The sequence below is a fragment of the Salvelinus fontinalis genome, chromosome 9, assembly GCF_029448725.1.
Source record: "Salvelinus fontinalis isolate EN_2023a chromosome 9, ASM2944872v1, whole genome shotgun sequence".
Classification (NCBI taxonomy): Eukaryota; Metazoa; Chordata; class Actinopteri; order Salmoniformes; family Salmonidae; genus Salvelinus; species Salvelinus fontinalis.
The window spans coordinates 19,138,165-19,145,794 of record NC_074673.1 but is presented as its reverse complement, the minus strand read 5'-3'; positions in this window follow the sequence as shown (position 1 = coordinate 19,145,794).

Genomic DNA, 7,630 nt, shown 5'->3' with positions numbered 1-7,630 from the left:
TCACCTACAAAGAGATGAACCTACAGAAGTTCTATCAGCCAGCTGGTTCTGGGGCTCTGTTCCCAACAGACTCCACACCAAGAGGCAGGGTTCCGGTCTAGAAGCACTGTTGACTGCTCCTACACTTTTGCTTCGGTACTCTGGCCATGTCGAGCTGTGAGAGATCCTTGTCGGTGGCATCCCTCCAGCGAGCTCAAAACCACGGTAACACTGGCGAGCAATCCAAACACACCCGCCAATTTTTGATTTCTTCCATTAGAATGAATTACGAGGCCCAGGGCAGTTTGTGTACCCTGTGTTTAAGACTGCCTGCTGGATTCATTAAAAACTGGATGCTAGAATGTGTGAATTGTTATGCATGGCTCTAATGATTGTTCCCTATAACACTGTTAGAGAGGACTGGAGTGAACATTCACCTTCAGGCCTCCTAACACACAGCACATACAGCACACACAGCTCACACAGCACACACAGCTCACACAGCTCACACAGCACACACAGCTCACACAGCTCACACAGCTCACACAGCTCACACAGCTCACACAGCACACACAGCACACACAGCACACACAGCACACACAGCTCACACAGCTCACACAGCTCACACAGCTCACACAGCTCACACAGCTCACACAGCACACACAGCTCACACAGCTCACACAGCTCACACAGCACACACAGCACACACAGCACACACAGCACACACAGCTCACACAGCTCACACAGCACACACAGCACACACAGCACACACAGCACACACAGCACACACAGCACACACAGCTCACACAGCACACACAGCACACACAGCTCACACAGCTCACACAGCTCACACAGCACACACAGCACACACAGCACACACAGCTCACACAGAACACACAGCACACACAGCACACACAGCACACACAGCTCACACAGCTCACACAGCTCACACAGTTCACACAGCTCACACAGCTCACACAGCACACACAGCACACACAGCACACACAGCACACACAGCTCACACAGCACACACAGAACACACAGCACACACAGTTCACACAGCACACACAGCTCACACAGCACACACAGCTCACACAGCACACACAGCTCACACAGCTCACACAGAACACACAGTTCACACAGTTCACACAGCACACACAGCTCACACAGCTCACACAACACACACAGGGTTCATTACTGAGAGTCACACTTAGTCCACACCAACTAAAGAATGCCTACATATGCAAATCATACTCTACTGTGCTATATACAGAATCATTGAAAAACTCTTAGCCGCAGTGTTTAACCCAAAGTAAGAAGTCATCTTTAGATTGAACTCCAAATCCACTCCCTAAAATGTAACCAGCGTCAGTGACTTAATAGAGCCAGCGAACAGGTTGGTGGGTAATAAGAAAGCAGTGTTTGGACACACCTACTCATTCAAAAGTGTTTCTTTATTTTTAACATTGTAGAATAATAGTGCAGACATCAAAACTATGAAATAACACATATGGAATCATGTAGTAACCAAAAAAGTGTTCAAGAAATCAAAATATATTTTATATTTGAGATTCTTCAAAGTAGCCACCCTTTGCCTTGATGACAGCTTTGCACACTCTTGGCATTCTCTCAACCAGCTACATGAGGTAGTCACCTGGAATGCATTTCAATTAACAGGTGTGCCTTGTTAAAAGTTAATTTGTGGAATTTCTTTCCTTCTTAATGTGTTTGAGCCAGTCAGTTGTTTTGTGACGAGGTATGGGGGGTATACAGAAGACAGCCCTATTTGGTAAAAGACCAAGTCCATATTACGGCAAGAACAGCTCAAATAAGCTAAATTGACTGACATGAAGTAACAGAGCATTTGGAATACACTGCTAACTTGGTTTAAAAAGGCTTCTAAAGTTCGTCATTTCTACATGTTTTTTTGTATGTTTTAATGTCAGACTTGATTTGCCCTAATGAAAAATGAATCAACCCCTACAGAAATGTCCATTAATTATAATCCATATAATAATAATTCACATTTCCTGTTGCTGCAGGATTATTTTCCTGCTGTGAGAAACTGGTCAAATTAAGATAGGACATCTGTATGTAAGACCTCTTTCAGTTAGATTTCAACAAACTTTCATAGATCTAAATTGTACAAAAAAACTGTTGATGATTTTACAGGTCAGTTAAAGAGGGACCACCAGTTAAAATCAAACCACAAGTTAGGCGAGAGCACTTGTCCTTAATGTGTATCTCTCAGAGCTCATAAGTCCTCCTCCTCCTCCTCCTCCTCAGAAGAAGAGCAGACATCAGTTCCTAGCCCAGGGTCTCATCTTCATAACCACCGGTCTAATGAAGGTCTTTAATGGGCCTACTACTGCTGGCCCGGTCGAACTGTTATCTTAGCGCTGGTCAAGCGGGGGTGTTAAGTACCAAACAGGGATAGATGAGTAGATTGTATATTTAGTGTAACTAGCCCCCTTTGGCCTGATCTCTGACATCAATGATAACCTGCCTGGAGGAGGTGATTGGCTCTGTGTGCTGCTGGGCTCTGTCCAATGATCATTAACACAGGACTTTATTGGCCATACAGGGACGGGAGCTGGAACAAACACACACACAGGGTAGAAATGTGTGTGTTTTGTATGTTTGCTGTGCCTGAAGACAAGCGTTCTCTAATATAGTTGTGGCAGTATCAGACAACTGCCCCATGCCATTCACAGCTCACAGACTCTCCTCTCCCCTCGACTCTGCTCTAACGTCCCCTGGGATGCCCCCCACAAGTATATTTTAGAGATTACATTTAGTTTTGATACTTAATATAAATCCACCGACTGTATTTATTTAAATTACTATAGCGACCACCGACTGTATTTCTTTAAAATACTATAGCGACCACCGACTGTATTTCTTTAAATTACTATAGCGACCACCGACCGTATTTCTTTAAATTACTATAGCGACCACCGACTGTATTTCTTTAAATTACTATAGCGACCACCGACTGTATTTCTTTAAATTACTATAACGACCACCGACTGTATTTCTTTAAATTACTATAGCGACCACCGACAGTATTTCTTTAAATTACTATAGCGACCACCGACTGTATTTCTTTAAATTACTATAGCGACCACCGACTGTATTTCTTTAAATTACTATAGCAACCACCGACAGTATTTCTTTAAATTACTATAGCGACCACCGACAGTATTTCTTTAAATTACTATAACGACCAACAACAGTATTTCTTTAAATTACTATAACGACCACCAACAGTATTTCTTTAAATTACTATAACAACCACCAACAGTATTTCTTTAAATTACTATAGCGACCACCGACTGTATTTCTATAAATTACTATAACGACCACCGACAGTATTTCTTTAAATTACTATAGCGACCACCGACTGTATTTCTTTAAATTACTATAGCGACCACCGACTGTATTTATTTATATTACTATAGCGACCACCGACTGTATTTATTTATATTACTATAGCGACCACCGACTGTATTTCTTTAAATTACTATAGCGGCCACCGACTGTATTTCTTTAAATTACTATAACGACCACCAACAGTATTTCTTTAAATTACTATAGCGACCACCGACTGTATTTCTTTAAATTACTATAGCGGCCACCGACTGTATTTCTTTAAATTACTATAACGACCACCAACAGTACTTTTTTAAATTACTATAGCAACCACCGACTGTATTTCTTTAACTTACTATAGCGACCACCGACTGTATTTCTTTAAATTACTATAACGACCACCAACAGTATTTCTTTAAATTACTATAGCGACCACCGACTGTATTTCTTGAAATTACTATAGCGACCACCGACTGTATTTCTTTAAATTACTATAGCGGCCGCCGACTGTATTTCTTTAAATTACTATAGCGGCCACCGACTGTATTTATTTAAATTACTATAGCGGCCACCAACTGTATTTATTTAAATTACTAAAGCGGCCGTGAAAGGCTTTATTTTTCTAACAATAACATCTGTGTCAACATCGCAGTGCTAGCCGTGCCACTAGAGATCCTGGTTCGAGTCCAGGCTCTGTCACAGCCGGCCGCGACCGAGAGACCCATGGGGCGGCGCACAATTGGCCCAGCATTGCCTGGGTTAGGGGAGGGTTTGGCTGGCAGGGATGTTCTTGTCCCATTGCGCACTAGCGACTCCTGTGGCGGGTCTGGAGCAAATGCACGCTGACACGGCTGCTAGGTGTACGGTGTTTCCTCAGACACATTGGTGCAGTTGGCTTCAGGGGAAGCGAGCAGTGTGTCAAGAAGCAGTGCGGCTCGGCAGGGTTGTGTTTCGGCGCGCGCACTCTCGACCTTCGCCTCTCCCGAGTCCATACGGGAGTTGCATCGATGGGACAAGACTGTAACTACCAATTGGATACCATGAAATTGGGGAGAAAAAGGGGTAAAAAAACTATATAATTTGACACCGGCAACCGGGTATGCTGTCATTTGACTTTTTTTTAACTGCATTACTCAAAATGACAGCGCCGAAGCAGACATGTCTTTTCACTGTGAATGATGTCGAGGTGAGTGAAATAAGTAAACAGCAGATATACAATGCCTTTGGAAAGTATTCAGACCTCTTGACCCTTTGCACATTTTGTTACGTTACAGCCTTATTCTAAAATGGATTAAATAAATACAAATCCTCATCAATCTACAACACAATACCCCATAATGACAAAGCAAAAACAGGTTTTTAGAAATGTTTGCTAATTTATTACAAATAAAAAACTGAAATACCTTATTTACATAGGTATTCCCTTTGCTATGAGACTCAAAACTGAGCTCAGGTGCATCCTGTTTCCATTGATCATCCTTGAGATGTTTCTTGATTGGAGTACACCTGTGGTCAATTCAATTGATTGGACATGATTTGGAAAGGCACACACCTGTCTATATAAGGTCCCACAGTTGACAGTGCATGTCAGAGAAAAACCAAGCCATGAGGTTGAAGGAATTGTCCGTCGAGCTCCGAGACAGGATTGTGTTGAGGTACAGATCTGGGGAAGGGTACCAAAAAATGTCTGCAGCATTGAAGGTCTCCAAAAATACGGTGGCCTCCATCATTCTAAAATGGAAGAAGTTTGGTTACCACCTACTCTTCCTAGAGCTGGTCGCCAGGATAAACTGAGCAATCTGAGAAGGGCCTTGGTCAGGAAGGAAACTATGAACCCAATGGTCACTCTGACAGAGCTCCAGTGTTCCTCTTTGGAGATGGGAGAACCTTCCAGAACCTTCCAGAAGGACATCTCTGCAGCACTCCACCAATCAGGCCTTTATGGTAGGGTGGCCAGACGGAAGCCTCTCCTCAGTAAAAGGCACATAGCAGCCCGCTAGGAGTTTGCCAAAAGGCACCTAAAGGACTCTGACCATGAGAAACACAATTCTCTGGTCTGATGAAACCAAGATTCAACTCTTTGACCTGAATGTCAAGCATCATGTCTGGAGGAAACGTGGCATCATCCCTACGGTGAAGCACAGTGGTGGCAGCATCATGCTGTGGGGGTGTTTTTCATCGGCAGGGACTGGGAGACTAGTCAGGATCGAGGCAAAGATGAAGTACAGAGCGATCCTTGACAACCTGCTCCACAGCACTCAGGACCTCAGACTGGAGCAAAGTTTCACCTTCCTACAAGACAAGACCCTAAGCTCACAGCCAAGACAACACAGGAGTGGCTTTGGGACAAGTCTCTGAATGTCCAGCCAGAGCCCGGACTTAAACCTGATCGAACATCTCTGGAGAGACCTGAAAATAGCTGTGCAGCAACACTCCCCATCCAACCTGACAGAGTTTGAGAGGATCTACAGAGAAGAATGGGAGAATGTCCCCAAATACAGGTGTGCCAAGCTTGTAGCGTCATACCCAAGAAGACTCAAGGCTGTAATTGCTGTCAAAGGTGCTTCAACAAAGTACTGAGCAAAGGGTCTGAAGACTCATGTAAATGTGATATTTCACTTGTTTAGAGGAAGATGAGTTAGAGATGATTGGAGGAATAGAGAGGTGGAGCGAGGAGTGGAGGGAGAGGAGAGTGGAGTGGAGCGAGAGGAGAGTGGAGCGAGAGGAGAGTGGAACGAGAGGAGAGTGGAGGGAGAGGAGAGTGGAGGGAGGAGTGGAGCGAGAGGAGAGTGGAGCGAGAGGAGAGTGGAGGGAGGAGTGGAGCGAGAGGAGAGTGGAGCGAGAGGTGAGTGGAGGGAGGAGTGGAGCGAAAGGAGAGTGGAGGGAGAGGAGAGTGGAGGAAGGAGTGGAGCGAGAGGAGAGTGGAGCGAGAGGAGAGTGGAGCGAGAGGAGAGTGGAGCGAGAGGAGAGTGGAGGAAGGAGTGGAGCGAGAGGAGAGTGGAGCGAGAGGAGAGTGGAGCGAGAGGAGAGTGGGGAGAGAGGAGAGTGGGGAGAGGAGTGGAGCAAGAGGAGAGTGGAGGGAGAGGAGAGTGGAGGGAGGAGTGGAGCGAGAGGAGAGTGGAGTGGAGGGAGAAGAGAGTGGAGAGAGAAGAGAGTGGAGAGAGAAGAGAGTGGAGGAAGGAGTGGAGCGAGAGGAGAGTGGAGGGAGAAGAGAGTGGAGGAAGGAGTGGAGCAAGAGGAGAGTGGAGGAAGGAGTGGAGGGAGGAGTGGAGGGAGGAGTGGAGGGAGGAGTGGAGGGAGGAGTGGAGGGAGGAGTGGAGGGAGGAGTGGAGCGAGAGGAGAGTGGAGCGAGAGAAGAGTGGAGGTAGGAGTGGAGCGAGAGGAGAGTGGAGCGAGAGGAGAGTGGGGAGAGGAGTGGAGCGAGAGGAGAGTGGAGCGAGAGGAGAGTGGAGCAAGAGGAGAGTGGAGGGAGGAGAGTGGAGCGAGAGGAGAGTGGAGGGAGGAGTGGAGCGAGAGGAGAGGAGAGTGGAGGGAGAGGACAGTGGAGGAAGGAGTGGAGCAAGAGGAGAGTGGAGGAAGGAGTGGAGGGAGCAGTGGAGCGAGAGGAGAGTGGAGCGAGGAGAGTGGGCAGAGGAGTGGAGCGAGAGGAGAGTGGAGGGAGAGGAGAGTGGAGGAAGGAGTGGAGCAAGAGGAGAGTGGAGAAAGGAGTGGAGGGAGGAGTGGAGCGAGAGGAGAGTGGAGCGAGAGGAAAATGGAGGTAGGAGTGGAGCGAGAGGAGAGTGGAGCGAGAGGAGAGTGGGGAGAGGAGTGGAGCGAGAGGAGAGTGGAGCGAGAGGAGAGTGAAGCGAGAGGAGAGTGGAGGGAGGAGTGGAGCGAGAGGAGAGTGGAGGGAGGAGTGGAGCGAGAGGAGAGTGGAGCGAGAGGAGAGTGGGGAGAGGAGTGGAGCGAGAGGAGAGTGGAGCGAGAGGAGAGTGAAGCGAGAGGAGAGTGGAGGGAGGAGTGGAGCGAGAGGAGAGTGGAGCGAGAGGAAAATGGAGGTAGGAGTGGAGCGAGAGGAGAGTGGAGCGAGAGGAGAGTGGGGAGAGGAGTGGAGCGAGAGGAGAGTGGAGCGAGAGGAGAGTGAAGCGAGAGGAGAGTGGAGGGAGGAGTGGAGCGAGAGGAGAGTGGAGGGAGGAGTGGAGCGAGAGGAGAGTGGAGCGAGTGGAGCGAGAGGAGAGTGGAGCGAGAGGAGAGTGGGGAGAGGAGTGGAGCGAGAGGAGAGTGGAGGGAGAGGAGAGTG